Raw genomic sequence first — 20912 nt, 5'->3', positions numbered from 1 at the left:
TAATTATTTAAAAAACTCTTAGTGAGTTATAACTTGTTTTATATGTATTAATATAATTGGAGTTATAAATTAATAAATATATAATTGTGATATAGTTATATTTTAAGAGAAGTTATAGTGGGGGAACTATATAATTATCTAGTTATGAATATTTAATATTACGAGAGAAATTATAAATAATTTAATTATAATTATAATTTCCTTTTTGAGTTATCTCTAGCTGCATTATGAAATAAAGAAAAAGTAAATATTAATATTATACTTAGATAGAAGTCAAATTAATATATTTAGAAATGAAATTCTATAAATATTTAATCTAATAATACACATTTATTTTATTAATTAAATCATTTATGATTTAAGATTATTAACATGATAATATTGCATGATATTTTATATGCACAAAGAACTTGACATTTAAATACCTATTCATTTTAATAAGTATATTAGCCTGATTCTTCATATAGACATATATATTCTTACTTTAATGCTAAACACATTTTTATGGTCTAAACTAAAGAATAGAAAATGATGGAATCAAACCATATGGCTGAAAATTATGGTTTATCTTGTGATGTTTACTTTTGTGGTGGTTGTCTTTGTGGGTTATTTAGTTGGCCAAGTTAGGATGTGCACCAGAGGTGTTTTCAAGATTTCTTTTATGATTACTTCACTAGATATCATGATATACTTTATGACTTGAATTGATTATGTTGTATGAGTTTTATGTTATTGAGCATTTATGAGAACTTGAGTTTTGAGAACCAATGTTATTTTTGGATTGCTTGTCAAGGAATTGAATTGAATTAGTAATAATTTTTTGGTTTGTGAGTTTTGGGAAGGTAGTCTAGGTGCATATCTATGGAAGTGGCTTGCAATTGGGGGTTGGGGCCCAAAGTAGCTGCCAAGGTAACTCATTGTAAGTTGTTTAACAAGTGATAACATAGTAGTTAAAAATCTTGTCTCATCCATACCTTGAGATAAATTAAGAAGATAAGTTAGAGATTTTTCTCATCTATGCCTTGAGTTATTATATAGGCTAAGGATGGGAATGGGATGATACCTTGAGATGTATGACTAGTTTCCTCATCTTCACAAGAGGGTATTCTAGTTCTGCATAGTCACTAGGGGGTCAAGGTCATGAGAGACTACTAGGGTAATCTTATAGTCAGCTCATGTGAGACACTCCATAGGATGTAGCTTGAGTTTCCTTCATGATTTTTTAAAAAAATTTCCTCTAGTGGTGTGCTTGTGGGATTTGATGGTCTATTTATTATGAATTATTATTTATTGATTGGATTTCAATTATTGTTGACAATTGACTTTTATTGATGAGTTTTAATTATTCATTGGTGGTGCTTTTATTGTTGGAGTTAGTGATGAAGGATTTGAGCAATACAAATTCACAAAGGCCAAAGAGTACCTACATGCAAGAACCTTTCACAAAGAAGAAAAAGACAAGAGGCAAGGATTTTTCTCTAAAAATATGCAAATTGTACTCTCAAAAATGAAAATAATAAATAAATAATTACAAAAGATCAATCCTTATAGAAGGAGATCAAAAATCTAAAAGGGAAACCCTAAGAAGTAAATAAAATTTAATAATTACTAATTAATTATTAAATAGAAATGCAAAGTGCATAAAGTGAAATCTTAATAAGGGAATAAAGGTAATTTAATAAATGAAATATAATTAATGCTTTACTCTAACACCCCACCTTAAGATGACCAATAATGTAGCTACAAACAATGTAGAAAGAACAAGGACACTGCAATGCAATGTTGAAAGCAAACTTGGATCCCAGCAACAAGGCCTGATGAGGCACCCAATCACAACCAAATCTCTATGAAATGGAGAAATAGAGAAAACCTAGTGAGAAAGACTCTACTCCAAAAAGAGATAGAAAGAAAAGAAGGAAGGAAGGACTCATCATTGAGACCTCCTAAGGACAACTTCCTTCGCCCCAAGCATAAAACACAACTAAAGATATCATGGGGATGCAAAAGGTTTAGTGAAGATGTTTGCAACCTACTTAGCATTAGGAATATACTCCAAGCTCAAAGTGTCATCCTGAATCAAATGCCTGATGAAGTGCATGTGAAGATCAATGTGCTTGGTCTATTGATGCTCAACTGGGTTGTCAGAAATGTGTATAGCACCCTGATTATCACACCACAAAAAAGTGGGACTATCAGAAGGAAATCCAAACTCTATCATCAATTGTTAAAGCCACAAAACCTCTTCACTAGCTAATACAACCACCCTGTACTCTCTACCTATGTAGATGATAATGCATGAGCATGCTACTTCTTGCAAGACCATGTGACAGGGCCAAAACCAATATAGAAGACAAATTCAGAAGTAGACTTGTGATCATCAATATCACCAACCCAATTTGAGTCTATGTAACCAACAATGTGAGGATCCCTTGATGTATAGAAAATGCCATAACATGTTGTACCCCAAATGTACCTCAAGATACATTTGGAAGCTTGCCAATGACTCCCATGTGGATTATGGGAGAATTGAGAGACAAGACCAACCATAAAAGAAATATCAGGATGTGTATGTGTCAAGTACAACAAACTACCCACAAGCTATATGTATAAAGTAGAATCCACTATAGGAGTAGTGCAAGTGGTAGATAAACAACACCTAATTGAAAAGGTGTAGGAGTAGGCTTGCAATCAAGCATGTTGAATCTTTGAAGTATATCAAGATCACAATTCTATTGGAGTATGGCTATCCCATCTAAAGACTAAACAACCTATAGGCCCAAAAAATAGTGCAAAAGTCCAAGACCTATCATCTCAAACTTCTCTCTCAAGGCTCACTGAACACTCTGTATCATGGAGACTAAGCTACCTATAATGATGAGATCATCTACATAAAGAACAAGTATCAAAGTCAGCCTCATGACACTAAATGTAAATTGTAGGATTGGAATGACACCAAGTGAATTATGAAGCAAGCAAGAATAAGACCATCTAAAGACCTCTAAAGCTTGGATACTAATGAAGATTCCTACACAAAACCATGATGTTTCTCCATATAGATATCCTCATATAGCACTCATCTTATAAATTGTCCATTCCTATGAAGCTATAAGAGATAGTACAAGGTGAATAAAATTCATCTTGGAAATAGGGGCAAAGATCTCAGAGTAATCAATGCCCTTAGCCTATGAAAAACCCTTTGCAACAAAATGTGCCTTGTACCTATCAATAGAACCATTTGCATCATACTTGGTATGATGCACCCCTTGGCACTGAACTAACTTTCTTCCTTTTGAAAGAGAACAATGATCTTGTGTGCGATTCTTCATCAAAGAAGAGTACTCCTCATCCATAGCCCTATCCCACTCTATGTGTCATGTTGCCAATGAAAAACTCTTTGGATCATCTGAAATGGCATGAATCAAGAGGCTAGTACCTACAGTCTAAACATGTGTATGACGTGCATTAATAGGATCACCAACCATAGGTTTGGCTACATCAATAGTATCACAAGCCCACTTGGGCACTCATTGAACAACTAGTGGAGGTGGTGAAGGGGGATCAATATCAAGATCTTCCTTAGAGGATGCATAATCTTATGGAGGAGTAGATGAAATACTGGGTAGTGAGGAAGAAGTTGGTGATGGTGGGTCCATCTGAAGATAATGCTCATCAAACTGAACATCTTGCTAAAACAAGACATCTCTAAAATTAGGATCAAACAACCTGTATACCTTCACATCCTTACAGTAGCCAACAAAGATGAGTTGTTAGATCTTCTTCTCCATGGCTTTCAACTAAGCCAACAAAGATGAGTTGTTAGATATTCTTCTCCATGGCTTTCAACTAAGCATCTAGAATAAATCCCCAAGCATCACTACTAAAAAAGTGGAAAGTAGAAACATCGAGCTTGACATGAGTCCAAGCCTCCTCAGGAGTTTAAGTGTCACAATGCCTTGTGAGGCATCCAATTCTGAATATAGTTGGCATAATTGATAGCATCAGCCCAAAATGAAGAACTCATAGCTTGAGACTAAATCATACAATTAGCCATCTCCCATAAAATCTTATTCTTTTTATCTATAGCCCCATTCTGCTAACGGGAACTATGAACTGATGCTCTAAACCATGCTTAGTGCAAGAATATTTAAAATATTGATTCACATATTCTCCCCCATTGTTAGTGTATATATATGCCTAACAAAAAGACTAGACTACTTCTCCACAAATGTCTTAAAGATTTGAAATGAATCAAAGAAATCATACTTGTATTTCAAAAAGTACACCCATGTGCATCTAGAGAAGTCATCTATGAAGGTGACCACATATCAAGCACCTAAAAAGGATGGAGTGGGAAATAACATAAGATCATTGTGTATTAATTCTAATGGTGTTGCACATGTGGATCTACCTATCAGAAATTGATCTCTATGATGTTTGTCAAGTGCACAACCTTGACACATACTATCAATACAAGAGATTTGAGGTAGCCTAATCACTAGCTCCTGTGTACTCATTTGTAGTTGACATGGCCAAAATGCTCATACCAAAGCTTTCTCACTATGTTTGCATGAGAAATGAGAGAAACACCAGTAGAATCAGAGCTCTCAAAGCCATCAAAATGATATAAGTGAGACTGAAGATCGCATAGCATGGCAATGGATGGGACATCAAAGCTATTTCTCTAGCCAAAAAATATATTGCAAAAAAACTTGTTCTCACCTTTCTATGCTAGCCTATTCTTTCCCAAACTATGAGCAATACTTCATGTAGCAATAACCAAGTTAGGATCATGGAGATCTCAAATAACCACATAATGTGGTGACACCTTAATTGTCTTTCTAAAACCAAAATGAAAAATTTGAAAGATAGATAGGAGAGTTGGCAGGAACCAAGAAAACATCATGTGAACCACCTTCTAAAGAGATAGTTTCTAAACCTATGACTAAAATTTGTGTAGAATCACCAACTGCAATTTGTGTAGTAACACTCTAAGCAAGTGAAGTAAACAAATCAAGTTAGTGTGTCATATGGTGTGAAGCTCTAGAATCAAGAATATAAGTAGCTATAGAAGACAATGCTAATGCAAAAAGAGCATGTCCTTTCCCTCAAGGAGGAGGTGGTGGCTTCAAAGAAGCAATACTGTACTGCTACATGGCTTCCTCTAAAGCCTCAAGAAGTTTCCAACACATGGAAATTGGATGTCCTTCCTTGCCATTAAAATTGCAAGGATCATCTATGTACTTCTTATTCTTGGAGGAAGGCTCACAAGACTTAGAAGATTTACCCTTCTAAGAGGGTTTCTATGCATCTAATTTAGGAGTGAGCTTGGAGGAACTCTCACTACTTGTTGAATCTATCTTGGGCTTTGGTTTGTATTTTTTCTTCCCTATAGATTTCTAAGCAACCAATACCTCTTTCTTTGAACTAGTGATAGTATCCAACTATATAAGCTTGGATTTCTCTCTAGTTAATCAATCACAAAAGACCTCAAAAGTGGGCATAACAAGTTGGCCTGGCTTAACCATCACACACTAAGCTTTGACTGCTTAGGTGGTTGGTGTGGGCCCATCCAACATTCTGTCCCTGTTTCGTTTCCTGTTACAAATCTTTTCAACTCTCATGAGTAATAGGGACAGCTGCGATTAGACGGTGATAGGGACAACTATAGTTAGATTTGAATTTCATTTTTGAATTTGCACTCCTGCTTGTGAGAAGGGGTTATTACTTTTCCCACTCATTCACCAAAAGAAGTAGGCCTCAATAGAGTGGGGCATAGTGGAGTTGGTGAACCACCCATAGATCTAGAAGAAGCTACGAGAGGAGCTAGATAGCATAATAGGCTTAGGAGTCTAGATCACAGAGCCAAACATAGTGAATTTTCCATATCTACAGGTGGTGGTGAAGGAGACACTATGGCTACGCATGGCGATTCCACTACTGGTGTCGCACATGAACTTGCACAAAGCGAAGCTCGATGGCTACGACATCCCCGCTGAGAGCAAAATCCTGGTTAACGTGTGGTTTCTAGTGAACAACCCAGTAGAGTGGAAGAAGCCGGAGGAGTTCCAGCCCTAGAGATTTTTGGAGGAAGAGAAGAAGACGGAGGCCAACGGCAATGATTTTTGCTACCTACCTTTTGGTGTGGGTCGCTATAATCATCCTGGCATTACCCATCCTTGGTCTTGTTCTTGGCCACCTCATTCAAAACTTTGAGCTCCTTCCTCCCCTTGGAAAGGCTCGTGTTGACACCACTAAGAAGGGTAGGCAGTTCAATCTCCATATCTTGAAGCATTCCGTCATTTTTGCCAAGCTCATAGTGTTCTAGAGGATTGAATTATTTCCCTATGAAATGTTGTACTACATTTTAAGACTATGAATGGATAAATGAATGTGATGGGGAAGGGACTATATCTCAAGGGATGAACATTGAAAAGTATTATTGTTTCATCTTGAAGTCTTATCCTAATTTACATCATAAAGTCATATTGGGTTCTTTCAATAAATTGTCTTTTTCTAAGATAGAGTTTCACCATGGTTAATTGTTGATATTTGTCTTTAATCATAATTGATTTTTGAGTTGTAAAGTACTTAATTGAGATTTTTTTGTCTCACTCGATGTAAAGACAAAAATTTTGTAATTAAGAATGTAATTTTATTATGTATGGTATTTAAAGAATTATCATGTTGGTATTAAACAAAAATTCTTTATATTTGATATTTAAAGAATCTATTTTGAAGTCTTATTCGAAGTAATATGACTATCTTTCAATAAATTGTCTTATCCTAAGTTGTCTTATGACCATTTCTATTAGGGCTAGAGTTTTCCTGTGGTTGGTGGACTCAAATTTTATAATAGCTATTTTAAGAATTAAGAATGTCGAAAGAATTTATAATATTGGTACTAAGCAAAAGGTTCTTTATGTTTGGTGTTTTAAATAATATATTTTGAAGTCTTATTCTAAGTTATATGATTGCCTTTCAATAAATTGACTTATTCTAATTTGTCTAATGACCATTTCTACTAGGGATAGAGTTTTGCCATGGTTGGTGGATTCAATTTTTATAATAGCTATTTTAGGAATTAAGAATGTTGGCAGTGGGAAAGCCTCTTTAATCATAATCATTTTTTTTGAGTCTTGTAAAATATTTAATTGAGATTTGCTATCAGGTTTAAGAGTAGATATGAAGATAAAAAACTCATAGTTTGAGACTTAATTTTTTTTGCTTGGTGATTGTTTACTTAATGAATTTTTAATATTTTGATTAAAGGCAAAAGTCTACAACACAATAGTAATTTGTGACCCTTATCTGAGAGGTCTTAGGTTTGGTCCACTTAAGCTTAACACATAATAATAATTAACCTCAACAAATAATAAATAATCTCGACTTTGGCTCATTACCTATTAAAATAATAATAATAATTAAGTTCTTCAATTAAAATTGACTATGTGAGCTTAGTAAAATTTAAGGGCTTAGTTAAAAATTTTTCACAACTTCAATTCTCTTTATCTATTTTAATAATTAAGAATGTTGGTATTAGGAAAGACTCTTTAATCATAATTAGTTTTTGGGTCTTATGAAATATAAATCATTTAATTGAGATTTTTCTAGAAGTTTAAACATATGTGTAAAGACAAATAATTCATAGTTGGGGAAGTAATTTTACCATGCTTGGTTAATTTTTACTTAAAAGTTTTTACATTGTTAGTATTAAACAAAAGTTCTCGAGTTATATTTGACTTTGTGAGCTTGGGTAAATTTTAATGCTTAGTTAAGATCATGTTGTGACTTCAATTTTAATTATCTATTTCAAGAATTAACAATGTTGGTACTAGGAAAAGCTCTTTATTACAATTGATTTTGGAGCTTGGGTAAAAGATAGAGCGTTTGATTAAGATTTTGATGAAAGTTGTAAATAAAGAAAATTCATAATTTGGAATGTGATGTTTAAATTTTTTTTGGAGCCTGTTCTAGTTGTATTTGAGCAAGAGGTATTGGTGTAAAACTTTTAAATTCACATATTATCTTTGAGTTAATTAGGAAGTCTTAATTAGATTGATTTTTCATTGTTAGTTTCTCAATCTTGTGGTATTTTACTCTAAGATTTCTTTTCCACTTTAATCTAATATTGAAAAGTCTTAGTTAATGTGATATAATGATTTTTTTTTAATTAATAAAATGAATGAATATGTGCACCAATATTTTTTTCATTTTCCATTTTAAACTCATTTTCAGGGATTATTTACCAGTGTATCTTGTACAAGAATTACTATAGATTAACTGGCCTTCTATATAGCTATTTATCAACTCTAATAGAAATGTTGTCACAATCTTGACTTATACTTGAACACAATACTTTTCTCTAAAACTTAAACACCTAGGACGCGAAATGATGATTTTTTTTGGTATTCCTATACTAATCAATTTTGGCCTTGGTGAAATTGAGAAAATTTAAACATTGATCATCATTGCTTCCAACTGGATAAAAAGACTTTTTAAGCATTGCTACAAAATGATTCCATGCATCCTTAAGTGTATTTAAGTCATTCTCATGTGCTCATGTGTAGTATGGGAATTGAGCGAATTGCTGCCCATTTATGTAATGCCACCACGTTAATCTTACCTTCCCCCCAATTACTGCCCAAAAAAATTCTAGTACCTACACACAAAAATGCCAAAAAAATCACCATGAACACCACTAAGTCATTCACTTTTTTTTTCTTTTTCTTTTCTTGGTTGTTGATTGGTCCATTTGTGCAAAAAGTACTTTAATGTCTATTGGGGGGTCTTAGTGGCAAGTATTGGGCAAACATTTTAAAATAAAACTTTTAGACCACCTCGCACTCTACGAGTTCTACAAAGAGCTGCATAAATGTAGGAAAGCCAAAAGGTTGATTTTACAATCTTTACTCACCTACAAAGATTCATCCAAAAATTAGAAAATTTTAACATATGGATTAGGAACTTTAGGTGCATGAAGTTATCCTGCATGACTACTAGGTTGTTTTCCCAAGAGAGAATTTTTGGAAAAGAAAACCTAATAAGAGAAATTATTGATCATGTAGTATGAACACATTAATCTAGTCATCTAGGACATCCAAATCCATTTCTCCCTTAAATCATGGAGATGTATTGATTTACTTGTACCTTTTACGGTATTGAACACCAAATGGTTGTTATTCATTTGTAAGGTTTTGAACCTTCTTGAATATAATGTAGAGAATTGATCAAATTACTTACTCTTTCACGTGTATGCCATTTTTCTAATTCTTCACATGATCTTTATAGTGCATCATCTATCATTTTTGGAACATCTCTTGTAATTCCTCGCTTAGAGATCCTTGGAAGCAAGGATACACATAGACTGGAACTTGTTTTTGTTAAACTAAAGTATACATACATGCATACTACAATCAAAAGATCGCAATGAACACTAGTAGAATTTTAGCAAATAAATGACTACATGACTAAAAAAATTAGTCATAAGACTAAAACATTTAGTCACGTGACTAAAAGTGATCAAATCCTAGTAATATTTTATAATTTATAAGTAGAAGTGACTAAATAAATGATTCATCTAGTCATTAGGTAAAATCACAAGGTCAAAAAAAGATAAATGATTAAGTAAATGATCAAATAAATGACTAAATAATTGGTCACTAATAATTAATCACCCAAGCAAATGAATAAGTGAATGATTGATGGAATACTTATCATATTAATACATTGTTTAATTTTTTATAACTGTTATTATTCACCAATGGAGTTTTTATCCTATCAATACATCATTATCAGTTAGCTTCCTTGGATGTCCTCTCATTTGTAAGAAAGAACCCAAAATCGCTCGAGCTACACTCAAACTTCTTAAAATTTATTTATGAACTCGTAAAGAAAATAAAAACCCTCTATGCACTCAAAATAAAACTCTAAGTCTATCTTTGCATATCGAAATATTAATTATATATTAAGTATTTTATAATTTCAACATATAGTTTCTATTAATCACTTTAATGTCATGTAATAACAATATTAAAATATAATTTTATTTTATTATCATTACATTTAATATATTTTAGTATTTGGCAAATAGTGGGAAATACTACTTTTTGATTGGTCATGGGAAACACTATTTAAGAAATATTAAACCTTGAAATAAAATAATTTAATAATAATAGTATTAAATATTTATGATTTAAATCATAATTATTAATAAGAAAATATTTTTTTAAATAAACATAATTTAAACATAAATTAATTTACAAATAAAGTTCATATTAAGGTTCACAGTTCATATTAAGTTCATAGTAAGGGTCACGGTTCTATTAAGGTTATAATTAGCATTTAATTAGAATTATAATTAGAGTTAGTGTTTGTCATTAGAATGATGATCATTATTACATTGGAATTATAATTAGGGTTATAATTAGAATTAGTGTTAGGGTACAATTAGGTTTAGAGTTAGGATTATAGTTACTATAAAGTTAAGGTTAAAGTTCAACTTTAATTTGGGTACGTGTGTTTAGAGCTATGGATAAAGTTCAAATAGAATTGGGATTAGAATTTCAATTTACCTATAGTGAAAGTTCGGCCTCTACAATAAAAATTAGGTTTGAGGTTGTACTTATAGTTAAGATTAGGTAAAGTTAAGAGAGTTAAAGTTATGATCAAATTAGGATTAACATTTCAAATTATGCTATAGGATAGAATAACTATTAGGATTAGGGTTAATATATATATAAACTTAAGATTAGTATTAGTCTATATTCAATATTATGTTTATATTTCAATTAAGGTTACCATAGTAGAATATGATTAGTATTAGGGTTAAATTGTAATTAATACTAGTGTTCTAATTCATATTATAGTTAAAATTAGAATTAAATGTTCATTCTATATTATGTTTAAGAATTAATGTTAGTATTTATAAACAAATATTGAGATTCAACTCATATCAATCTTATTCCTAACTTCAGTCTTAATCATATGTATAACCTACCCCTAATCTTTTCTCCAAAACTAATCATACCACTTTAATCATACAAAAATAATCTATAATCATACCACTTTACCTAATTGACCTTAATTCTATCATTAACCTTAACCCATAATCAACATCTAACCCCAACCTTAACTTTTGTGATAACTTGCATGATACATCATGAATGCTACAAGCACAGGTATAATCTTAAAATATATATAATTATAATTATATAATTAAACATATCTTCTATAGGCTAATTATATAAGTAAATATAAATAATAATAAAACACTATAATTTAAAATATAACCAAATATTTATTATAAATATAATATTTTATAATATTATTTTAATATTTATATTATACTATAATATTATTTTATATAGATATTATATTTAATTTATCTATTATATTAAAAATTAATTGATCATAAAGTAGATTGATAATTATTGATAGTGAGCTTTGAATATTTTCTTCATTCAAGAGATTTTTCCCAATAATATTTTAATAGTAGATTTTGAATGCATTATTCAAGCGAAAAAAAAAATCTTTACCAAATGATCTCCTTCGACAACACAAGTTTATGAAGAAAAATAAGCACCCTATTCTAAAACTCATACATTTGCATACCAAGGATTTTCCCTCTCCTTTCTTTTCAATTTGATGCTCAAAACAAAAGAGAACACTAGGGCACAGAAGATGCACGCGAGGAGGGGAGATGACTTTTTGTCAGCATGGATAGTTGTTGGACACCGCTTACCCCTTCTGCATGTTGCCATCGCCATTGCAAATACTTACAAGGATTCACATGCAATGAAAACATAAATCTAAACTAAATCTTCTTGCATTTACTTTTGGTCTCATGGATTCCAATTGTGGGGTCGCTTGCGTGGAGTTAAAATCATAGAGATGGCTTCATCAAAAGAAGAGAGAGTGGGTATAGAAGTTATTGTTGTTCAATGGAGGAGAGAGAGTGTTATGGGCGAATAATATGGTCAATGCGCAGGTGAAGCCCATCATCATCGCCACTGCCCTTTATTATATTTTTGCTATGGAATGAAATCCCCTTCCAATAGCATATGATTGAACCTCAATATTTTGGGAGGCACATGATCGACTTTACTCTAAAAGGAAAAGCTTATTGTGACAACCAGTCATTGACACAGGTATTTTTTTGAAGTCATGCCCCGTCCAATTTTTTTGATGTAATCATGTCCCTTCCATATATATTTTTGATGAAATCATGCTCTTTAGCCTAATTATCTGAGGTGTTTTGTAAAAATAGTTGAGGCATTCTGATTTGTGATTTCAAAATTTACTAACATGAAAGTCATTCTTCAAATTTATTTTATGAAATCCTGCCCTACTAGCTCTATTCCCCAGAGGCATTTTGTCAAATAATTGAGGACAAATCATATCCTTGAGGCAAAAAAATTCTTTTTGATAAGTTTCTATACTTAGAGTTGTTTGTACTCCTCAAATATGAATTTTTGTTCATTGTATTTGTACAAAGATACAATACCCAAATTTGCATAACAATCTCCATTTTACTATCAAGAAACTGATAGAAGAGGCAAAAAAAACAAACAAATTATTTCACTGGGTTGTCCAACCAATCTGTAGAAAAACTCATAAAAGTTTCAAGTTGCATTTCCCTTTAAAGAGTGGGAGGAACACCAAGAAAACTGAGATCAACCCATGATATGAATCGATTGATTAAACTAATGACATAACACTACATTCCTCTTTCTTCAGACTTAATCTAAACATAATACCTTTCGAAGCATAAATAAAATCCAAGCACCTTATATCCTCTATGTTGTCTAGTTGTTGTTTCTATCATATAGTCGCTTTCTAAAGCTACTCCTTCTCCTTCTAGTATATCACCATAGACTCTCTCTCATGCCTTAAGTTCTGATAAAAAATTGTATATCTGCCTCTACCATACCTAAAATCAACTTCACATCGTGTTGTAACTCTGTCATTCATGTTTGGTCCTTGATAGCTTTCTTTTAAGCATTCCAATTTTCAAGATTGGTCAACACCCACACTTGAGGACCTCTCATGTCAAGCACTTTTTGTACTATCTCAACATTATGTTCTTGCTTCTGAGCTATTTGTTCTTCAACTTTTTTGTATTCTTTTTTGCTCCTTTGGTTTTTCTTGGACCATATCTTATCTTTATCTAGCATCAATAACCACCTTAGAATGTTCTTGAAAGTGTAACTTTTTCTCTATTAGCACCCAACAATCCAATGATTCATTTTCCTACCCATGTAAATTTTCCATCGGAACTTGAGTTCTGGTGGCACAACTACTTAAACCCATCACTTTTGACTTGTGAATAGAATTTTCTATTATAACCTATCATTGGAAAGCTTGAGAAGAGGTATGCATAATACAACTGAAATATAAAAGATGCATCTGTCATGTTTTCAAACTTATCCAAGGCTCCCAAGGTCCTTAATTTTGAATTTGAAACTTTATTGGAGAAATTCCTCAAGACATAAACTTTCATATCTTCCCAATGATGTAAGATATTGAGATGATTCTTTAACCAGCCACTTTTCTTATCAATTTCTCTCTTTGGGGTCAGCTTCCATGTCGATATGAACCCAAATACATTGACTTATTAAAAATAGCAAGTGAATATATATATATTTTTGTTATCTTCTAATTGTCCCACCCATCATAAGTGTTAGCATGGACTCCAAATAAACTAAAGAAAGATGCAAAAGCAAAAGGAAAATATATAATTTTTGGGTGATGCAAGATTGCCCATAGATTATTGGGTGCTCGTGCATCAATTGGTCAATTCCATTTCCTCAAAAAAACAAATATTTTTTTTTCTATAGTAAGGTCATCTTGGATAGGTTTCCATTTTTGTATAGCCTATAATTGTAATAATAAGATAGGATTTCATAATACAAGTTGATTAATATAGATATCAATAAGCTTGAATTTGCAATATGCACCCCATTTACTATTATAAACTTATACCAAGTCCTAACAAACTTACTCAAGTTAGTATATATTGGCTATTGAGAGTATTGGGTTGTATTTTTAACTTGATAACCATAGTTAGGGTTATTAGCCATCTTATCTTGGACCAACAACATTCTTAAGGTTTGTGAACTTTGGTCATGCTAGAATGTATCCCATGGTACATCATAGCCTTGCCACATTCTAAGGAGACCTATGGGCTGCCTTATTATGGCTACCGGCATTTGAACCTAGGTCATTAACATCATGAATGCAATCCATCACCAATACACCACATCTCTTTGGATTTAGTTAGGCTAGATTTTTTAAATTAGTCTTTATCTACACATATGTTTTGTTTAAAATAGAATTCTACAGATCATTTCTAATCTTAGATGTGTAAAAATTTGGGTGAATCTTCATTATGAGTTGGCTCTGTTGCTTATTTGGGAAGAATAGGATTAAAGTGCTGTCTTGTTAAAATGTTGAAAGAAAGTATTTGGAATAAATATTACATATCATATTTCTTGTGTTCTCACATTTGACTAAAATAGAACCTATCTGTGTCTCAATTCCAATCAATAATGGCAATGTCAAGGATAGGATTTTGGGATTTTACCCTTTATAACACTAGATTAATTCCTCTTGTAAATAGATGTAACCTTCACACCACCCACAATCCCCCCATCTGTGATGGTTAAGTTTATTCCTATTGGAGAATTGATCTGTAGCTGAGATTTAAACTCAAGGCCTCAAAAGTGTTAATCAAATGCTGCCAGATTAAATGAATGACCATTAGATTAAAGAAACTATTGAGTTTCCTCCATGATTAAACCCACTTTGTTTGTAACCCCATTTGCAAAAACTTCACATTTTGTTGTAAATTAGCATAATATGAAAAATAAATTAGGACTAATGTGCTAAGGTATTTGCTGAATTTTTTATTATTATTTAGGGAAAAAAAAGTTTTGAAGGGCTCCTGAACCATTTACAAAAGGTTGACTATAAAATATTTCTTAGAAATATAATAACCTACAAAATGGCATACCAATCCAACCAAAAAGAACCAACTCACAAAGGAATAACAGTAGGACAATAGAAAAATAGTAGAAGAAACACAGATAGAGATGCATCAAGGACTAAACTCCCTTTAAGTCTTCATCAGCAACATTCCCCTGATGATAGAATTTATTTCAAAGGTTGGCTAACCAATTCATATTTCTCATCTTCAAAGAGAGAAATGAGAGGGGACTAACTATAGGACAACAAAACAATAGCAAAAAACTCATTGTCAAAGGCACATGGAGGACTAAATGCCCTTTATGGATCAATGACAACAATCCCTTGATGATAGAATGTGGATGCCCTCAACACAGTATTGAATGTAGCAATGACTAAAATAGACAACCCTATTGAGGTTATTCTTATTCATTCAATGTCCTTTTCCATGACTTGTACATAGGTATTCCATGTGCCCCAAGCTCTCCATATTCATAACGAGATATAGTATTCATCCCACTTTCTTTTAAAGTTTGTTGAAACTAACTTATTTGCAATTTTGGTGCCTCTTTTTTCTACCTTTGGTGCAAATATTGAAGCCCAACCTGCTTAGAATTTCTTCCCATTAGAATCATTGACATGGTATTCACATAGGGAATTCAATTTCTCAAACAAATTGCAGATGCCCATAGAACTGTGTTGAAGGGATCAACAACCGACTATTGCATTTGTATTCTTGTGTCTTGATTATTGTATTATGAGCTACAGATCATTACTCTAAATTTAAAAACATGCATATCTAGCATGAGTCTTTCTTGTATTTTATTTTCTTATACCTTAAATCAGATAAAGAGACAATATTCTAAGCCCAAAGACTGCTTAGTTGATCACATCCAACATAAGGTTATCTATCTTCCCAAGTTGTGGATCTAGGGTTTGTTGGCACATTGGTCCCAAGACAAGATCTTTTGACCTCTCCAAAATCTCTATATTTAATGCAATTTTTTCTAGATTTTAGATCTACTGACAAAAAAAATTTCAATGATTCCTAAACTTCATCTTCAATCATGGAATTCCCATGTCTTTCTTCCTTTGGTAATTATTTAATAAAGCTTATTTGATATTGCAAGAAATTAGGCCATCTCACATTTTACTTTTGCTCAAATTCTCTCAAGCAAGTAATTTATTTAAAAGATGTCATTAGAATATGAAAAAACTTAAAATCTAACATTAGATTTGGGCTACTCAAGTGATTTTCTTGCTGGAGATCTCACGTTAGTTAAAGTAGTTGTGATACATTATGATGGAGCCTAAAATTTTGCAAAATTTAGGGCCTGCATTTCTAGAAGGATGGAAAATGAATGGACATGAATCTCTTTTCTACTTTATATGATGATTTAACTGACAAGGAAGAGGTTTAGGGTGAGAGATTAGTGGGACTAAATTTTGTTAATAGTTCCTCTACTGATGATACACAGTCTCTTGAGCAAATGAAGGAAAGGACTAGTACTTGTTCATCTTTGTCTTCTACTAACGATTCCGGAGATAGTATCAAAAAACAAGACTAATATGTTCACCACAATGATTCAAAGAAACCTAGTGCATTAACATGTGAAGATTCTTTACAAGAAGTGTGCAACCCTGATGTTGAGTTAACAACATACAATTATGCTTGGGGTAATCAAATGGTAAAACATTCTATTTAGCACAAAGATTTAGAGACATACCAATTCTCTACAAACTGATATATTTTAAATAGAAGGAAGCTTCAATGAGTTTAAATGCTTGGGCAACAAAATTATGGAATTGATGTTGCTACTGATTAAGAACATATGAATTCAGGACTTAGATATCCCTGATCCAATAATATCTCCCCTATTGTTGCAAATGTGGAAAGATCTTCAAGCACATTTTATCAGTCTGGTAAGCAAACTTTCTGATCTGCAAAATGGGAACTTTTTGTGTTGGTCCAGAATAGTTCAGTTCTCCACAACCAGAGACTCCTAATTCAAAAAAATGAAGTACCAGTAGTATAATTGATCACTTAATGTCCATAGCTAACAGTTATATAGTAGCACATATTTCTGCTACCTATAAGATGATTTTCCCAATCTAGAAAAAAATGTAAATCTGAAACACAATAGATTGTGTATGATGCACATACGAAGATTACCAAATACAATTCTGATGAGCAAGAAGCACTTTCATTATGCTGCAGTCATAAAGAATGATAAGAAATTAAAGTGAAGATACTATTTGGAGCTCACAATATTCAGTCTATAGAGAAATTGAAATAAGGCTTTCAGTACATAGGGAGTGCTCGATCGTCAGGTTGATATCTCATAGTGAGAGAACCCATTTAGAAATATAGGCACCAATAATGTGAAAAGGATCTAGAGATAGGGTCAGTGCAAAAATAAAAAATATTATACTTCCTACTGTAGGGGTTACACCACCAATATATATATATATATATATATAGTTTCTCTTTGCAACGTTGGCTCAGGAGATCATCCCCATTTCATAAATAGGGCCTATCACTTTTTTAATAGGCATGTTCAAAATCCTAAAACCTGTGACTTCTATCTCTTTCTCTATGTTCAGCGATTGTCTATCAGTCTAAAAAAATCTTCAAAGAATTTACAGGTGGCATTAGGTTTTGTATATTAAAGTACTCCAATAAGTGGAAAATTTGAAGAAGAATCTTGTCGAGCATATTTAAGGAAAGTGGTATGAACCCCAAGGTTTTAATTTCTACACAATGAGCCTGAGGATTGAGGAGATCCTATTCTTTGCTGCTGGAAGATATCTTCTTCTAAATTCTAAAACATTGTGTTAGCTAAGCATACATCCTCCATCTTTATGCATTGCTGGTACAAATATTTCAAGATATAATCTATTAGTTACAATAACCATCCAGGCATGGGGAGAAAGAACAATAGGAGATTGGTTTAATTTTACGACTTGAACTTATGCAATATATATCAATTTATATCTAGTAAAAAAGAATAGGTTAGCAGAGTATTAAGTCTTCTTTTACCAGTCCCAAGATTTAAGGCTTTGTATATATAGCTTTTTAGTCCCAATTTAAATATCCATGCAAAATTATTATTGAAGATAGATTCTGAAAATGATTTCTAATTAGCTATAGATTGGGTATATTGTACAATATTTAACAATTCAAATTAGCAAGGAAATTCAAGAAGATATTCCAGTTATCACATTAAGGAAAATAAAAATAGAACTCTATCAATGATCTGATCCTTATTCCTTAGCAGTTTTAACTATCATAATTAATAGATTTATATTATTGAAACCAATAATTAATGGAACACTATTAGCACACTATTGAGATCAGAAGCTAACGATAATCACAATCTTAAAACATCACTTACTAATAATGAAATTGTCATCAATTGGTTTGTATGGTGGTCATAGGGCATGTATCTACATGAGACATTCCTTTTTGGCATATATATATTTAGATGTGCCCAACACTTGAAGTTGCAGTAGTCTTCAACTGTTACATTTGCACTCTATATTCAAAGAAAGCATATATATATATATATATATATATATATATATATATATATATATATATATATATATATATATATATATATATATATATATATATATATATATATATATATATATATATATATATATAGTTTGTCAGCTCAAATCTCTTGCATAAATCTGTAAGGAGAATTCACACCAGTAAGGAGATTCAAGAAGAGATTCCAGTCATCATACTAAAGAAAATAAAAATAAATCTCTATCAATGATCTTATCTTTATTCCTTAACATGTTTTACTGTCATAATTAATAGATTTATATTGTTGAAACCAATAGTTAATGGATCACTGTCAACACACTATTGAGATCGGAAAGTAATGAAACTTATGACCAATTCTGAATCACTATCCATCTGTGGGGAATATTGGGACACCTTGGAGAAATAGGGGATGCTCTAGAGGCCCCCCCTTAGGAGAAATTCTTCCCCAAGTGCACAGGACTGTGGACCCCTGTGATGTCCCCAAACTCTGCAATAGACAGGTGATGGGGAGGCAATTTTCCATCTATCCCCACACCTCAAAATATCTCAAGTGCCCAAAATAATGGAAAAGCCACAGGGAACCCTAGAGAAAACAAGCTCCATAACTTAATAGATAAAATATTATTTTTTGTTCAATGAAATGACATGATGGCATAAGCAGAGAATGTTGATTTGACACAAATTATGATTTTTATTATTATTTTGCAATAGATATGTTCTGATGTCTATGGTTGTGAAATTTAAAATCTTTATCATTGTAATTTACTAAGATGACAACATAATAAAATAATACAAGTACACTAACATATAGTGGATATTGATTTAGTATGTTGTGAATATAGCTTGGATCTTCAAGAAGATTCTCATGCATTCTTGGCAATGCTTTTATTTTAATTTACATAAAAGATCCAATGCCACATTTATGTATGGTGTACAAAGTTGGAGTTATAATGATCACCCAATTTTATGCACATTTTTTACTATTCCTTGTCAAAATTCTTTTTCATTAGATTTTGAGACATGTTTGTAGTTTTTGGATGTGTAAACTTAATTAACTGTGACATTTCTTATATTTTGGATATCAAGATGGATTTAGAGATGACTCAATGAGGATTATTAAGGACATTTAGAAATATTGAGGTGATCTTCAGGTATGGCAAATTTTTGTCTCCATTTAGATAAGTACTACTTAACTTCTTCTACTACTAAAGTTGTGAGCTTGCTGCTTGGTTTTCTCTGATGCTATCAAGTGGCACCTAGAAGTGAATCTAATATTTTTTGCTTTATTTTGAATTTTATCTTTATTGTGATATATGACTATGAGCCAACAACTATGATAAGACTTTTTGAACTTTAATAAATAAATAGATAAAAATAAATAATACTCTTTTCCATAACATATAATGGCATGAAATTGAGTTAAATATTTGATGTTTAATAGTGGGCAAATTGGATGTGTAGAAATTGTGCCAATTTGGCGAATGTAAAATGTTATTAAGCATAGTCAGTGTTCCTCACACACTTCCCTCTACATTCCTTGTCCATATTAATTTACCATTTCTAGTGATATTAGTGTCATTTTGAAGCTTTTTAGTCAAATAAACTTATTCACACAACATAAGAAATGCCATAATCACATCTCCATTGAAACCAATGTCTTGAAAATGTACTTCATCTGTGACAGATACAATGATGCACATAAAGTGTTTGACCAAATGTCTAAGCCAAGCATGGAGGCATGAGATTCCATGATCAACGAGCACATCAAGGGTGAATAATGATAGGAGGCCATTGAAGTATTTCACCATATGCAAAGGTAGGGATTGAAGTCACACAAATTTATAATTTACTTTGATTCTCAAGGCTAGTGCTCATCTAGAAGCTCTACAAGAGGGAAAAGACATCTATGACTATGTAATAGGAGTCAAAATTGAGTCAGATGACCTTATAGAAAATTCTCTTCTAGCAATGTATGAAAAATGTGGATGTTTGCATAAAACATGACATATGTCTAAAAGAAATGTGGTTACATGGAATGCCATGATTGTGGGATATCTTCAAAGTATTTTCATTCTTGGAGTTGAAGCATGTTGGATCATTTTTTTTTTGTAGTTTTTTGTTTTTTCCTCACAAAAATTTCTCCCAAAAAATGGTATCTTAGGTCATAGCAGGAATTGGCACAGTTCAATGTGTCCTCTATACATCCACTGTAAGAAGCTTTTGCATGCTCTTGACACTGGTATTATTATGGTTATTACATTTCATCATTACAACAAGTGACTCTATTTTTACAATGCACGCAAGCTAGTCTCAATTATTGTGGAGACTATGAAAAGAAGAAATAGTTGGTTTGATGCAATTTTTTAATGGGGTTTGATCTTTTTATTTAATG

General features: G+C 32.0%; 1 pseudogene; it reads left to right on the top strand.

Annotated features, from left to right (window-relative positions):
* The first annotated feature begins 5074 nt into the window (after nt 1-5074).
* On the top strand, nt 5075-6325 carry LOC149562099 (trans-cinnamate 4-monooxygenase pseudogene; annotated as a pseudogene).
* The last annotated feature ends 14587 nt before the right edge of the window (nt 6326-20912 follow it).

The sequence above is a fragment of the Cupressus sempervirens genome, chromosome 4, assembly GCF_028749045.1.
Source record: "Cupressus sempervirens isolate cs-2001-9-10 chromosome 4, ASM2874904v1, whole genome shotgun sequence".
In the NCBI taxonomy this organism is placed as follows: domain Eukaryota; kingdom Viridiplantae; phylum Streptophyta; class Pinopsida; order Cupressales; family Cupressaceae; genus Cupressus; species Cupressus sempervirens.
This window is presented reverse-complemented; position numbering and strand designations above follow the sequence as displayed.